Source organism: Bubalus kerabau, chromosome 5 (genome assembly GCF_029407905.1).
Source record: "Bubalus kerabau isolate K-KA32 ecotype Philippines breed swamp buffalo chromosome 5, PCC_UOA_SB_1v2, whole genome shotgun sequence".
NCBI lineage: Eukaryota > Metazoa > Chordata > Mammalia > Artiodactyla > Bovidae > Bubalus > Bubalus kerabau.
This window is the reverse complement of record NC_073628.1, coordinates 65,894,067-65,910,898: the sequence shown is the minus strand read 5'-3', so window position 1 is coordinate 65,910,898 and position 16,832 is coordinate 65,894,067. Positions and strand designations below refer to the sequence as shown.

At 40.0% G+C, this 16,832-nt stretch overlaps 1 long non-coding RNA gene across 1 annotated transcript; it reads left to right on the top strand.

Annotated features, from left to right (window-relative positions):
• Window positions 1-1,808: 1,808 nt before the first annotated feature.
• LOC129653909 (uncharacterized) lies at window positions 1,809-14,412 on the top strand. Its single transcript, XR_008715267.1, has 3 exons — window positions 1,809-1,927; window positions 9,334-9,438; window positions 14,291-14,412. It is a non-coding gene; the product is annotated as an uncharacterized LOC129653909 (long non-coding RNA).
• The last annotated feature ends 2,420 nt before the right edge of the window (window positions 14,413-16,832 follow it).

The window sequence follows — 16,832 nt, the reverse complement described above, 5'->3', positions numbered from 1 at the left end:
TAAGCATCTTTTAATTTCATGGCTGCAATCACCATCTGCAGTGATTTTGGAGCCCAGAAAAATAAAGTTTGACACTGTTTCCACTGTTTCTCCATCTATTTCCCATGAAGTGATGGGACCAGATGCCATGATCTTCGTTTTCTGAATGTTGAGCTTTAAGCCATCTTTTTCACTCTCCTCTTTCACCTTCATCAAGAGGCTTTTTAGTTCCTCTTCCCTTTCTGCCATAAGGGTGGTGTCATCTGCATATCTGAGGTTATTGATATTTCTCCTGGCAATCTTGATTCCAGCTTGTGCTTCTTCCAGCCCAGCGTTTCTCATAGAAGTTAAATAAGCAGGGTGACAGTATACAGCCTTGACATACTCCTTTTCCTATTTGGAAGCAGTCTGTTGTTCCATGTCCAGTTCTAACTGTTGTTTCCTGCCCTGCATACAGGTTTCTCAAGAGGCAGGTCAGGTGGTCTGGTGGTCCCATCTCTTTCAGAATTTTCCACAGTTTATTGTGATCCACACAGTCAAAGGCTTTGGCATAGTCAATAAAGCAGAAATAGATGTTTTTCTGGAACTCTCTTGCTTTTTCAATGATCCAGCATATGTTGGCAATTTGATCTCTGGTTCCTCTGCCTTTTCTGAAACCAGCTTGAACATCAGGACGTTCACAGTTCACGTATTGCTGAAGCCTGGCTTGGAGAATTTTGAGCATTAATTTACTAGCATGTGAGATGAGTGCAATTGTGCAGTAGTTTGACCACTCTTTGGCATTGCCTTTCTTCGGGATTGGAATGAAAACTGACCTTTTCCAGTCCTGTGGCCACTGCTGAGTTTTCCAAATCTGCTGGCATATTGAATGCAGCACTTTTACAGCATCATCTTTCAGGATTTGAAATAGCTCAACTGGAATTCCATCACCTCCACTAGCTTTGTTCGTAGTGATGCTTTCTAAGGCCCACTTGACTTCACATTCCAGGATATCTGGCTCTAGGTGAGTGATCACACCATCGTGATTGTCTTGGTCATGAAGATCTTTTGTGTACAGTTCTTCTTTGTATTCCTGCCACCTCTTCTTAACATTTACTGCTTCTGTCAAGTCCATATCATTTCTGTCCTTTATCGAGCCCATCTTTGCATGAAATGTTCCCCTTGGTATCTCTAATTTTCTTGAAGAGATCTCTAGTCTTTCTCATTCTGTTGTTTTCCTCTATTTCTTTGCATTGATCGCTGAGGAAGGCTTTCTTATCTCTTCTTGCTATTCTTTGGAACTTCCTTCAGGCCTTATCAAAGTCAACAGTTGCAGCAGCAGCACATGATTCAATCTCCACAGAGACAGATAGCAAATGCCCTTGGCAAGTGCCAATTTGTCATTGACAGATTAAATATCAGAGAGCATGATTGCTGGATTGTACTGTAAGAATACTGATCATGGGCTTCTCAAGGCAAGAATACCGAAGTGGTTTTCCATTCCTTTCTCCAGTGAATCACATTTTGTCAGAGCTCTCCACCATGACCTGTCCATCTTGGGTGGTCCTACATGCTCATGAGTTTCATTGAGTTAGATAAGGCTGTGGTCCATGTGACCAGATTGGTTAGTTTTCTGTGATTGTGGTTTTCAGTCTGTTTGCTCTCTCTGATAGAGAAGGATAAGAGGCTTATGGAAACTTCCTGATGGGAGAGACTGACTGTGGGGGAAACTGGGTCTTGTTCTTATGGGCGGTGCTCAGTAAATCTTTAATCCAATTTTCTATTGAAGGGCAGGGCTGTGTTCCCTCCCTGTTGTTTGACCTGAGGCCAAACTAAGGTGGAGGTAATGAAGATAATGGTGACCTCCTTCAAAAGGTCCTGTGTAGGCATTGCTACCCTCAGTGCCCCCAGTCCTGCAGCAGGCCATTGCCGACCCATGCCTCTGCCAGAGACTCCTGGATACTCATGGGTAAGTCTGGGTCAGTCTCTTGCAGGATCACTGCTCCTTCCTCCTGGGTCCTGGTGTACACAAAGTTTTGTTTGTGCCCTCCCAGAGTCTGTTTCCCCAGTCCTGTTTAAGTTCTGGCAGTTCTATGGTGGGGTTAATGGTGACCTCCTCCAAGAGGGCTTATGTCATACCCAGGTCTGCTGCACCCAGAGCACCTGCCCCTGCAGCAGTCCATTGCTGACCCATACCTCCTCAGGAGACACTCAGACACAGTTCTGGCTCAGTCTCTGGGAGGTCCCTGGGTCCTGGTGCACATAAGGTTTGTTTGAGCCCTCCGAGCCTCTCTGGCAAGTATGGGATTTGATTCTAAATGTGGTTTCACCTGTCCTGCCATCTTGCTGGGGCTTCTCCTTTGCCTTTGGACACGGGGCATCTTTTTTTGGTGGGCTCCAACATTCTCCTATCGATGGTTGTTCAGCAGTAAGTTGTAATTTTGGAGTTATTACAGGAGAAGACGAGCACATGTCCTTCTACTATGCCATCTTCAAGCTAGTGAAGGTGATGGAATTCCAGTTAAGCTATTTCAAATCCTAAAAGATGATGCTGTGAAAGTGCTACACTCAATATGCCAACAAATTTGGAAAACTCAGCAGTGGCCACAGGACTGGGAAAGGTCAGTTTTCACTCCAATCCCCAAAAAAGGCAATGCCAAAGAATGTTCAAAGTACTGCACAATTGCACTTATCTCACACGCTAGCAAAGTAATGCTCAAAATTCTTCAAGCCAGGCTTCAACAGTACATGAGACATGAAATTCCAGATGTTCAAGCTGGATTTAGAAAAGACAGAGGAACAAGAGATCAAATTGCCAACATCTGATGGATCATCAAAAAAATGAGAGAGCTCCAGAAAAACATCTACTTCTGCTTTACTAAAGCCTTTGACTGTGTAGGTCACAGTAAACTGTGGAAAATTCATAAAGAGATGGGAATACCAGACCACCTTACCTGCTTCCTGAGAAATCTATATGCAGGTCAAGAAGCAACAGTTAGAACTGGACGTGGAACAACAGACTGGTTCCAAATAGGAAAAGGAGTATGTCAAGGCTGTATATTGTCACCCTGCTCATTTAACTTCTATGCAGAATACATCATACAAAACGCCAGGCTGGATGAAGCACAAGCTGGAATCAAAATTGCCGGGAGAAATATCAGTAACCTCAGATATGCAGATGACACCACCCTTATGGCAGAAAGTGAAGAACTAAAGAGCCTCTTGATGAAAGTTAAAGAGAAGAGTGAAAACGTTAGCTTAAAACTCAACATTCAGAAAACGAAGATCATGGCATCTGGCCCCATCACTTCAAGGCAAATAGATGGGGAAACAATGCAAACAGTGAGAGACTTTATTTTTTTGGGCTCCAAAATCACTGCAGATGGTGATTGCAGCCATGAATTTAAAAGATGCTTGGTCCTTGGAAGAAAAGCTATGACCAACCTAGACAGCATATTAAAAAACAGAGACATTACTTTACCCACAAAGGTCCATCTAGTCAAAGCTATGGTTTTTCCAGTAGTCATGTATGGACATGAGAGTTGTACTATAAAGAAAGCTGAACACCGAAGTATTGATGCTTTTGAACTGTGGTGTTGGAGAAGACTCTTGAGAGTCCCTTGGGGTGCAAGGAGATCCAACCAGTCAAACCTAAAGGAAATCAGACCTGAATATTCAATGGAAGGACTGATGCTGAAGCTGAATCTCCAATACTTTGGCCACTTGATGTGAAGAACTGACTCAGTGGAAAAAACCCTGATGCTGGGAAAGATTGAAGGCAGGAGAAGGGGACGACAGAGGATGAGATGGTTGGATGGCATCACCGACTCGATGGACATAAATTTGAGTAACCTCTGGGCGCTGCTGATGAACAGGGAAGTCTAGCGTGCTGCGGTTCTTGGGGCTGCAAAGAATCGGACATGATTGAGTGACTGAACTGACTGACTGTAAGAATGTTTACTTTTGTAAGAAACTGCCAAACTTCTCCCAAAGTGGTTGTACCATTTTGCATTCCTACTAGCAATGAATGCGAGTTTCTCTCTTTAAAAAAAAAAAATTTTTTTTTTTTAAATTTCTTGACTGCATACTGTGGCATGTGGGATCTTAATGCTAAGATCAGGGATCAAGTGCATGCCCCCTGCATTGGACGTGCAGTCTTAACCACTGAACTGCCTTGATGAGTCCCAAGAGTTTCTCCATATCCTCATCAGCATTTGGTGTTGTCAGTGTTCTGGATTTTCTCTGTTCTGATATGTGTGCCATGTTATTTCACTGTTACTTTAATTTGAAATTCTCTAGTAACATAAGATGTGGAGTGTCTTTTCCTATGCTAATTTTACATCTGTATATCTTCTTTGGTAAGAAGATCTTTTGCCCATTTTTTAATTGGATTAATTTTCTTACTGTTGACTTTTAAGTATTCTTTGTATGTTTTGTATAGCAGTCTTTTATCGGATATGTGTTTCACAAGTATTTTCTCCCCATCTGTGGCTCGTCTTTTCGTTCCCTTGATAGTGGACCTTTGGATCAACACCTCTCCATTTTCTTCATCTTCTACCCCTCGCAATCTGCATTCTTCTCTCTGGTGCTAGAGGTTTCATTTTTTTTCTCTTTTTTTCCTTTCACATATAAATGAGATGATGTAGTGATTGTCTTTCAGTATCTAGCTTAGTTTACTTAGTGTAAATGTCCTCTAGATCCATTCTATGTTGTTGCAAATGGTGACATTTCCTTCTTTTTAATGGCTGAATAATAATATTCCATTTGTATGGGTGTATCCAGTTTTAAAAATCCATTTATCTTTACATGGGATTGCTATATCATGTAGTTCTATTTTTAATTTTTTGAGGAGTGTCCATACTGTTTTCCATAATGCCGATAGAAATTTATGTTCTTATTAATGGTATGTGCTTAGTCACTCAGTCATGTCTGACTTTTTGTGACTTCTCAGATTGTAGTCCGCCAGCCTCTTCTGTCCAAGGGGGTTCTCCAGGCAATAATGTTGGAGTCGGTAGCCATGCCTTCTTCCAGGGGATTTTCCCAACCAGGGGATCGAACCCAGGTCTCCCACATTGCAGGAGGATTCTTTACCATCTGAACCACCAGGGAAGCCTAAGATACTGGATTGGGTAGCCTATTCCTTCTGCAGGGGAACTTCCTGACCCAGGAATCAAGCTGGGGTCTTTTGAATTGCAGGTGGATTCTTTACCAGCTGAGCTACCTGGGAAGTATGCAAGGGTTCTGTTTTCTTCAAATGCTTTCCAATCCTTGTTACCTTATCTTTTGGATAATACCCATCCTAACAGATATAAAGAGATATCTCACCATGGTTTTGATTTACATTTCTCTGATAACCAGTAATATTGAGCACCTTTTCATGTACCCATTTGGCTATTTGTATGTATTCTCTGCAAAAATATCTATTGAGGTCATTTGCCCATTTTATAATTAGGTTATCAATTCATGGATTGCTATTGAGTTGTATGAGTTCCTTATATATTTTATGTATTAAACCCTTAATAGATACATTGTTTTCAAATATCTTCTCCCATTATGTGAGTGTTAGTTGCTCAGTCAGGTTGCAACCATGGACTGTAGTCTTCCAGGCAGACTGTCCTCTGTCCATGGTATTCTCCAGGCAAGAATAGTGGAGTGCGTAGTCATTCCCTTTTCTAGGGGCTCTTCCCAACCCAGGTCTCCTGCATTGCAGGCAGATTCTTTTCGATTATGTAGGTTGCTTTCTTTTTTCATTCTGATAATTGTTTCCTTTGCCATGCAGAAATGCTTTAGTTTGATGTAGTTCCACTTCTTGATTTTTGCTTATTCATGTGTTCTTTTGGTGTCATATATTTTAACTGATGAATATTGAATTGGTTTTGCATGCCTAGCATAAATCGCCTTTGGGGTATGATGGGGTATGGTGATTTTTTTCCATTATATGTATCAGTTTCTAGTTGTTGCTAATATATAGGAATACACTTGATGCTTGTGTGTTGATCTTGTATATTAATCTGTAAATTTGCTAAACTGACATATTAGTTCTAATAATTTTTGTAGAATCCATTGTATTTCCTATGTAGATTATAATGTCAGTACTGGGGAGTATGCAACTGAAGACTTGAGGGGGACCTTTTGCAATCTTCAGAGCTCTCTTTTTGTGCAGCTCTCTATGGTACCCTTCCCTACAAATCAGGATGTCCCTGGTGGTCCAGTGGCTAAGACTTTGCACTCCCAATGCAGGAGGCCTGGGGCTGACCCATGTTCAGGGAACTAGAATGTTCAGGCATCCTACATGCCACAGCTAAGACCCAGTGCAGCCAAATAAATCAATCTATATTTTTAAAAGCTTTACCATCTAATGGGAGGACACAAATGATAAACAAATAAGACTATACCAAATAGTGATAACTGTCATGATAAAAATAAATGATGATCACAAGACTCATGATGATCACTTTATAAGCATGGTTCTTTTATGTGAATAGACCTAAATTTGGGCATACATATTTGGAGAGGTATGGGAGAAGGACTAATGTTTTAGCAATAAAAGAATTGGCCATCTGTTCAGTTATCTGGTTTGGGCTTTCAGGTGAAACACAGATGCTCAGAAAAGAACTAAGAAATGTATCTACAAGTAGAATAAGTAAAAAGAAAAGGACATTCTACACAATCTAAACTCAGCCTAACAAGATTATCAGAACTCTTTCAAGTAAGATTTTGTGACCCTCCATCTCTAGTTGTTTTTATGCTTCCAGACCAAAAAAATAAAATAAAACAATAAAACTTTTAAAATCTACTTTTATAACCTGATTCTATGTGAAAATACCCAGTGGCAATTTCCATTCTCTTTTGCCTTAAAATTCACTGATATTGCTTCTCTCTAGTTTCCTTCTCTTGCTCCTTGATGTTCAATTTCTTTCTCTGTCACTAGGAGCATCTCTATTCCCTGGAGAAGGACAAAAGTCAATGCTAAAATAGTTGAATCAGTGAGTGAGAAAAGTCATAAAAAGTCTCAAACCAACCTTGGCAGCTGTCCTTCCAAAGTCACAGAATAAAGTGAAAACAAACAAACAAACAAAAAACCCCCCCAAAACCAATAATATGGAACCTGATACAAATCTGATCCTAACATTTATCTGCCTCAGGAAGAACTATATGGTCAGATATTGGAACATTGGGACACTAAAGTCACATTTTTCCTATAAGCTTAAAATAGAGTAATATTCTGAATCAAAGAACAAAGAAAGGGCTCCTGGGAGATTCCTATTTGATTTGTGACAATAATACTGTTATGATGAACAAAAGTTCACTTAAAAAAAAAAAAGCTAATAAATGACCATCCTCCTGCAAAGTCCTTGCAAAGTCCAGTGGCGATCCTTTCTTTTATCTCAGGCCTATGTAGTCTATGCAATAAAGTAAAAACTAAAACTCCTACAACCTCACTGTGCATGTGTGCTCAGCTGTGTCTGACTCTTCGTAACCACATGGACTGTAGTCTGGGATTTCCCAGGCAAGAATGCTGGAGTGGGTTACCATTTCCTACTCCAGGAGACCTTCCCCACCCAGGGATTGAACCCACATCTCTTGCATCTCCTACATTGGTAGGCAGATTCTTTACCACTGTGCCACCTGGGAAGCCCATGACCTCACTCATCCTCTGCAAATCTCTCTCTGGGTAAAACACCAGCAACAAATCTCTGCCTAACTAAAATACAAGCTATAGGTCTCAAACCAAAGTTGCTGAAAATGATCTTTCTGGTCAAAATTAAATTAGATTATATTGAAACAGCTCCTCTCCCAATTCCCAGCATTAAATTTTCCCTTCTAAAACTATCATGTGCTACATGTCTGCGTGGGAACAGGTTTACCGTAGATAACCCAGCTTGGACCCCTGAAAAAAAACAACAAAATCACAATCAGAGTTGGATTATTATAAAAAAAAAAACTGCTCTCATAACTTGATTGAAAATAGAGTGATAACAAAGGAATATATGGAGAAATTAAACAAAACTCTAATGATCTGCTTCAGTTTAGTTCAGTTTAGTCACTCAGTCATGTCCAACTCTTTGTAAGCCCACGAACTGCAGCATGCCAGGCCTCCCTGTCCATCACCAACTCCCGGAGTTCATCCAAACTCATGTCTGTTGAGTCAGTGATGCCATCAAGCCATCTCTTCCTATGTCATCCCCTTCTCCTCCTGCCTTCAATCTATCCCAGCATCATGGTCTTTTCAAATAAGTCAGTTCTTCTCATCAGGTGGCCAAAGTATCGGAGCTTTAGCTTCAGCATCAGTCCTTCCAATGAATATTCAGGACTGATTTCCTTTGGATTTGACTGGTTGGATCTCCTTGCAGTCCAAGGGACTCTCAAGAGTCTTCTCCAACACCACAGTATACTTGATTACTGGAAAAACCATAACCTTAACTAATGGACCTTTGTTGGCAAAGTAACATCTCTGCTTTTTAATATGCTGTCTAGGTTGGTCATAACTTTCCTTCCAAGGAGTAAACATCTTTTAATTTTATGGCTGCAGTCACCATCTGCAGTGATTTTGGAGCCTGAAAAAATAGTCAGCCACTGTTTCCCCATTTATTTGCCATGAAGTGATGGGACCAGATGCCATGATCTTCATTTTCTGAATGTTGAGCTTTAAGCCAACTTTTTCACTCCATTTTCACTTTCATCAAGAGGCTTTTTAGTTCTTCTTTGCTTTCTGCCATAAGGGTGGTGTTATCTGCATATCTGAGGTTATTGATATTTCTCCTGGCAATCTTGATTCCAGCTTGTGCTTCTTCCAGCCTAGCGTTTCTCATGATATATTCTGCATAGAAGTTGAACAGGGTGACAATATACAGCCTTGACATACTCCTTTTCCTATTTGGAAGCAGTCTGTTGTTCCATGTCCAGTTCTAACTGTTGCTTCCTGACCTGCATATAGCTTTCTCAAGAGGCAGGTCAGGTGGTCTGGTATTCCCATCTCTTTCAGGATTTTCCACAGTTTACTGTGATCCACACAGTCAAAGGCTTGGCATAGTCAATAAAGCAGAAAAGATGTTTTTCTGGAACTCTCTTGCTTTTTCCATGATCCAGCCAATGTTGGCAATTTGATCTCTGGTTCCTCTGCCTTTTCTAAAACCAGCTTGAACATCTGAAAGTTCAGTTCACATATTGCTGAAGACTGGCTTGAAGAATCTTGAGCATTACTTTGCTAGTGTGTGAGATGAGTGCAATTGTGCAGTGGTTTGAGCATTCTTTGGCATTGCCTTTCTTTGGGATTGGAATGAAAACGGACCTTTTCCAGTCCTGTGGCCACTCCTGAGTTTTCCAAATTTGCTGGCATATTGAGTGGAGCACTTTCACACCATCATCTTTTAGGATTTGAAATAGCTCAACTGGAGTTCCATCACCTCCACTAGCTTTGTTCATAGTGATGCTTCCTAAGACCCACTTGACGTCACATTCCAGGATGTCTGGCTCTAGGTGAGTGATCACACCATCGTGATTATCTGGGTCGTGAAGATCTTTTTTGTACAGTTCTTCTGTGTATTCCTGCTACCTCTTCTTAATATCTTCTGCTTCTGTTAGGTCCATACCATTTCCGTCCTTTATTGAGCCCATCTTTGCAGGAAATGTTCCCTTGGTATTGCTAATTTTCTTGAAGAGATCTCTAGTCTTTCCCATTCTGTTGTTTTCCTCTATTTCTTTGCACTGATCACTGAGGAAGGCTTTCTTATCTATCCTTGCTCTTCGTTGACACTCTGCATTCAAATGGGTATATCTTTCCTTTTTCTCCTTTGCTTTTTGCTTCTCTTCTTTTCACAGCTATTTGTTAGGCCTCCTCAGACAGCCATTTTGCTTTTTTGCATTTCTTTTTTGGGGGATGGTCTTGCTCCCTGTCTCCTGTACAATGTCATGAACCTCTGTCAATAGTTCATCAGGCACTTTGTCTATCAGATCTAGTCCCTTAAATCTATTTCTCATTTCCACTGTATAATCATAAGGGATTTGATTTAGGTCGTACCTGAATGGCCTAGTAGTTTCCCCCACTTTCTTCAATTTAAGTCTGAATTTGCCAATAAGGATTTCACGATTTGAGCCATAGCCAGCTCTTGGTCTTGTTTTTGCTGACTGTATAGAGCTTATCTATCTTTGGCTGCAAAAAATATTATCAATCTGATTTCAGTGTTGGCCATCTGGTGATGTCCATGTGTAGAGTCTTCTCTTGTGTTGTTGAAAGAGGGTCTTTGCTATGACCAGTGCATTCTCTTGGAAAAACTCTATTAGCCTTTGCCCTGCTTCATTCTGTACTCCAAGGCCAAATTTGCCTGTTACTCCAGGTGTTTCTTGACTTCCTACTTTTGGATTCCAGTCCCCTATAATGAAAAGGACATCTTTTTTGGGTGTTAGTTCTAAAAGGTCTTGTAGGTCTTCATAGAACCATTCAACTTCAGCTTCTTCAGCATTAGTGATCGGGGCATAGACTTGGATTACTGTGATACTGAATGGTTTGCCTTGGAAACAAACAGAGATCATTCTGTCATTTTTCAGATTGCATCCAAGTACTGCATTTTGGATTCTTTTGTTGACTATGATGGCTACTCTATTTCTTCTAAGTGATTCCTGCCCACAGTAGTAGATATAATGGTCATCTGAGTTAAATTCACCCATTCCAGTCCATTTTAGTTTGCTGATTCCTAGAATGTCAATGTTCACTCTTGCCATCTCCTGTTTGACCATTTCCAATTTGCCTTGATTCATGGACCTGATATTCCAGGTTCCTATAAATATTGCTCTTTACAGCATCAGACCTTGCTTCTATCACCAGTCACATCCACAACTGGGTGTTGTTTTTGCTTTGGCTCCATCCCTTCATTCTTTCTGGAGTTACTTCTCCACTGATCTCCAGTAGCATATTGGGCACCTACTGACCTGGGGAGTTCATCTTTCAGTGTCCTATCTTTGTGCCTTTTCATACTGTTCAAGGGAAGAATACTGAAGTGGTCTGCCATTGCTTTCTCCAGTGGACCACATTTTGTCAGACCTGTCCAATGTGACCCGTCCGTCTTGGGTGGCCCTACATGGCATGGCTTAGTTTCTTTGAGTTAGACATTGCTGTGGTCCATGCGATCAGATTGGCTAGTTGTCTATGATTGTGGTTTCAGTCTATCTGCCCTCTGATGCCCTCTCTCAGCGCCTACTGTCTTACTGGGATTTCTCTTACCTTAGATGTGGGGTATCTCTTCACGGCTGCTCCAGCAAAGTGCAGCCACTGTACCTTACCTTGGACATGGGATGTCTACTCACGGCCACCACTTCTGATTTTGGACTTGGGTATCTCTTCTTGGCTGCTCGCTGCTCTAGCACTGCTTGCCGCTCAAATCATGTATCTTTGCAAAGTAAAATGTATACTTTGGGGTATATGTATTTTCATTTTAAAATTTATATTTACTTAATAGGTCAACAAGGTATATTCTCCTCAAGATCTTTTGCAAATTTCCTCCATTTTCCTAATATCCCTAGCACAACCAGAAAATAGGAAAAAAAAAATTTCTACTAAATATTTGTTCTTTGGCAAATATCTCTGTATTTCCCATTTTCAGCTTTATCTACTGAAATGATGTTCTTTATTTACTTTTATATACCTGCCTTAAAATAGCACTGAAGCATTGCTCTTAGAAGATACTTTACTAAGAATATATGATTGTGGGAATATGAAATAGAATCCATTTCTAATTTATAACAAAGAAAGGAGAAGTGACAGTAATTTTGAAGTGGCACTAATCTGTCAGTCCATGATATAGGATACTTAAAAACCAAGATGTTCACCAATCAATGGATGTTAAGTAGATTAGAAAATCATGTTGCCGTATCTACTTTCCTTTCATTGAAAAGATGTGAAATCCTGAAAAATTAACACAGGCTTTCAAATTTACCTACGAGGTCTTCAGACTGAATTACCTGCTTATCATTTCCAAGCTGATGTGGGTTTTTTACTCTAGCTTTGTTTCACATTATATTTTTTCAAAATGGAATCTAAGTTTTCCTGAAAAGGCTTATGACTTCAGTGAGATGATTAGAAGCACATCTTCTAGAATCACATGGTTTGTAGCTAAGACTCAGAGACAATAAACACTTTGGCTATGCAGATATGTACAGGAAGAAAATTCCTGACCATGTAGAGCCGCCAGGAGCTGTGGGGCAAGAATGACCCAAGTCTTACTGACTTTCAAAAGAACTTTCTGCTTGCTCAGTACAGGAGCAGAAGTATCCTTGAAAATCATCATCACTCTGTGAATATCTATCCGGTATTGTCTCCAGGGACCACACCAAAATCTAAATAATCTTAGGTACCATCATGAAACAACTTTTATTACCTTTTAAAAAATATTAATATAAGCAAAAATAATATGTATTTAATAGTATAACTTCAGTTAAATGTCATTTAGGAGTTATAACTTTCTAAAAGTTACCTCGTGAACACTGCTTTCACCAATGATGGGGCCAATGTTTACTGGAGAAAAAATATCTCTGTGTTTACATGTTGTTAACTCAACAAATATTTATTGAACACACCACTACTTGCCATGTAGAGTATTAGATGTGGGGGATACAAAAATGAGCCAGATGGACATTGTCACTCCTTTCACAAAATGTTTTATGGAAGTAGGTACGGTGAAGCATCTTGGAGAGAGAGGAGGTTTTGCTCACATCTTTATGAGAGAGTTTAAAGTTAGACCCTTCTGGTTGAGAAACAAATCATCAGAGGTGTTTCAGGTCCTTATAAATATCACACTTGTATTCACACAACTACTTAGTAGAATTTCCTGTATAAACTGGTTCAGATTATCTTCCTTGGTAAAATGAGCTTTCATTAATACATTAAAATGTGACCCTTGTGACATAAAACCACTGTCACCCACTTGAATGGATGCATTATTTTCCCAGAGTTCTGTCCTGAGTTATAGTTTAAGAGAAACCCAAACAGTTTATTATACTAAGTGAAGTAAGTCAGAGAAAAACAAATGTCACATGATATCACTTATATGTGGAATCTGTAAAAAAAAAAAAAAAGATACAGATGAATTTATTTACACAAAAGAAACAGACTCACAGACATAGAAGACTAATAGTTACCAAAGGGGAAATGAAGGGAAGGAATAAATTAGAAATTTGGGGGTTAAAATATACATACTATCATATAGAAAATAGATAACCAACAAGGTCCTACTGAATAACACAGTGAACCATATTCACATACCTTGTAATAACCTATAATGGAAAAGAATCTGAAAAAGTATATATATATATATATATATGTATAAATGGAACACTTTTTCTATACAGCAGAAATTAAACATTGTACACAAACTACACTTTAATTAAAAAAATAAAAATAAAGACCTCCCTAAAAGTGGAAGTTTCACATACCCCTGTTTCAAATTTTTATTTAAAATATTTCTCTTCTGCTTAATTCTTCCATTCACTTATCCATCAATCAGTACTGCTGCTGCTGCTGCTAAGTCGCTTCAGTCATGTCCAGCTCTGTGTGACCTCATAGACAGCAGCCCACCAGGCTCCTCTGTCCCTGGGATTCTCCAGGCAAGAACACTGGAGTGGGTTGCCATTTCCTTCTCCAATCAATCAATACATGTATGTCTTAAATGCCGACTATGTGCAAAATAATGACGTAGATGAAATCCAGGGTAAAGCCCTAACGGACCTATCAAGTCAAAAGGGTTTGTGGAAAGGTCCTACTGTACCGCACAGGGAACCCTACTCAATGTCATCTGGCAGCCTGGATGGGAGGGGAGTATGCGGAAGGACGAATACATGTATATGTGTGGCGGAGTCCCTTTGCCAGCCACCTGAAACTATCACAACGTTGTTACTGGCTATACTCTAATATAAAATAAAAAGTTAAAAAATTAACTAAATAAAAAATAAAATGGATTATCAACAAGGTCCTTCTGTACAGCACAGGAAGCTCTACTCGATGTCATGTGGCAGCCTGGATGAGTGGGTAGTTTGGGGGAAAACAGATACATGTATATATATATGGGTGAGTCTCTTTGCTGCCCACCTGAAACTATCACAACATTGTTAATCAACTATACCCCAAAATAAAACGTTTTTAAAAAGGGGGGTTTGGGAAAGGATTTCAATCTAAATGGAGCCAGAGGACAAGAAATGCCCAACTTCACACAGGCGCCCTCAAAAGAAGAGAAGTCAAGAACTGAGAGCCTCTTGATTTCTTGTAAATGCTTGATTTATAGAAGACAAGACTCATCTCCTGACCAGTGAACACCTCCTAATAGTCCCTTCTCATTCTCAGACCCCTGAATGTACTGCTTGGACTCTGGATGGATGTGCCCCTTTCCACTCCCTGTCCATCCACACAGACCACTTCAAACCCTCAAAAGACTTGCCTGTAACTTGCACAGCATGTGTTTCCCCAGTTACCATTCTTCTGCTAGTCCCAAATAAAATGTTTCTGGTAATTAAAACTTGCCTCAATTTACCTCTTTACTTAGTCCACAGGGTATATAAACATGTAAATTCATGATCATATTTAGTGTACAGAGTTCAATAATTAGAAAACATGCCAAGCAAAGGTTGGGAATACAAGAGGGAAAAAGCGTCTCAAAAGGCTCAGACATGCAGAAAAATGAGAATTAAACATGGATCTCCTGAAAAAGGAAAAACAAGAGGAGGCCAAAGAGAAAGGAAAACATATTTGTAAATGTTTATCTGATTATTTCCCAAATTTTGTTCTTCATTATGTGTACAATACAACATATGAAATTAAAAGGCGCTTGCTCCTTGGAAGAAAAGTTATGACCAACATAGACAGCATATTAAAAAGCAGAGACATTACTTTGCCAACAAAGGTCCATCTAGTCAAAGTTATGGTTTTTCCAGTAGTCATGTATGGATGTGAGAGTTGGACCATAAAGAAAGTTGAGCACCGAAGAACTGATGCTTTTGAACTGTGGTGCTGGAGAAGACTCTTGAGAGTTCCTTGAATTGCAAGGAGATCCAACCAGTCCATCCTAAAGGAAATCAGTCCTGAATATTCATTGGAAGGACTGATACTGAAGCTGAAATTCCAATACTTTGGCCACCTGATGTGAAGAACTGATTCATTAGAGAAGACCCTGATGCTGGGAAAGATTGAAGGCAGAAGGAGAAGGGGACGACAGAGGATGAGATGGTTGGATGGCATCACCGAGTCAACAGACATGAGTTTGAGTAAACTTTGGGAGCTGGCAATGGACAGGAAGGCCTGGTGTGCTGCAGCCCATGGGGTTGCAAAGAGTCAGACATGACTGAGTGACTGAACTGAACTGAACTGAACAACATATTTATTTATTTGGAAACTCATTTTGAAGTCAAGTTTTAGCAATGGTGAAGTAGTTTATTTTGACTAAGTCCCTGAAAGATAGCAATTATATCTATCAACAAAATAAATTTTTAAAAAACAGAAACAAAACCCATTGAAGGCACCAGGGAGCAAGTATAAGCATACAGAAACTGTAGATTTTTAGATACTTAAATTGAATAAAGTAGGGACAACCACTAGACCATTCAGGTATGACCTAAATCAAATCCCTTATGATTATACAGTGGAAGTGAGAAATAGATTTAAGGGCCTAGATCTGATAGATAGAGTGCCTGATGAACTATGGATGGAGGTTCGTGACACTGTACAGGAGACAGGGATCAAGACCATTCCCATGGAAAAGAAATGCAAAAAAGCAAAATGGCTGTCTGAGGAGGCCTTACAAATAGCTGTGAAAAGAAGAGAAGCGAAAAGCAAAGGAGAAAAGGAAAGATATAAGCATCTGAATGCAGAGTTCCAAAAAATAGCAAGAAGAGATAAGAAAGCCTTCCTCAGCCATCAGTGCAAAGAAATAGAGGAAAACAACAGAATGGGAAAGACTAGAGATCCCTTCAAGAAAATTAGAGATACCAAGGGAACATTTCATGCAAAGATGGGCTTGATAAAGGACAGAAATGGTATGGACCTAACAGAAGCAGAAGATACTAAGAAGAGGTGGCAAGAATACACAGAAGAACTGTACAAAAAAGATAATCACGATGGTGTGATCACTGACCTCGAGCCAGACATCCTGGAATGTTAAGTCAAGTGGGCCTTCGAAAGCATCACTACGAACAAAGCTAGTGGAGGTGATGGAATTCCAGTTGAGCTATTTCAAATCCTAAAAGATGATGCTGTCAAAGTGCTGCACTCAATATGCCAGCAAATTTGGAAAACTCAGCAGTGGCCATAGGACTGGAAAAGGTCAGTTTTCATTCCAATCCCAAAGAAAGGCAATGCCAAAGAATGCTCAAACTACTGCACAATTGCACTCATCTCACACGCTAGTAAAGTAAAGCTCAAAATTCTCCAACCAGGCTTCAGCAATACGTGAACTGTGAACTTCCTGATGGTCAAGCTGGTTTTAGAAAAGAAAGAGGAACCAGAGATCAAATTGCCAACATCTGCTGGATCATGGAAAAAGCAAGAGAGTTCCAGAAAAACATCTATTTCTGCTTTATTGACTACGCTAAAGCCTTTGACTGTGTGGATCACAATCAACTGTGGAAAATTCTGAAAGAGATGGGACCACCAGACCACCTGACCTGCCTCTTGAGAAACCTGTATGCAGGGCAGCTAACAACAGTTAGAACTGGACATGGAACAACAGACTGCTTCCAAATAGGAAAAGGAGTACATCAAGGCTGTATACTGACACCCTGCTTTATTTAACTTATATGCAGAGTACATCATGAGAAACGCTGGGCTGGAAGAAGCACAAGCTGGAATCATGAGTGCCGGGAGAAATATCAACAACCTCAGATATGCAGATGAC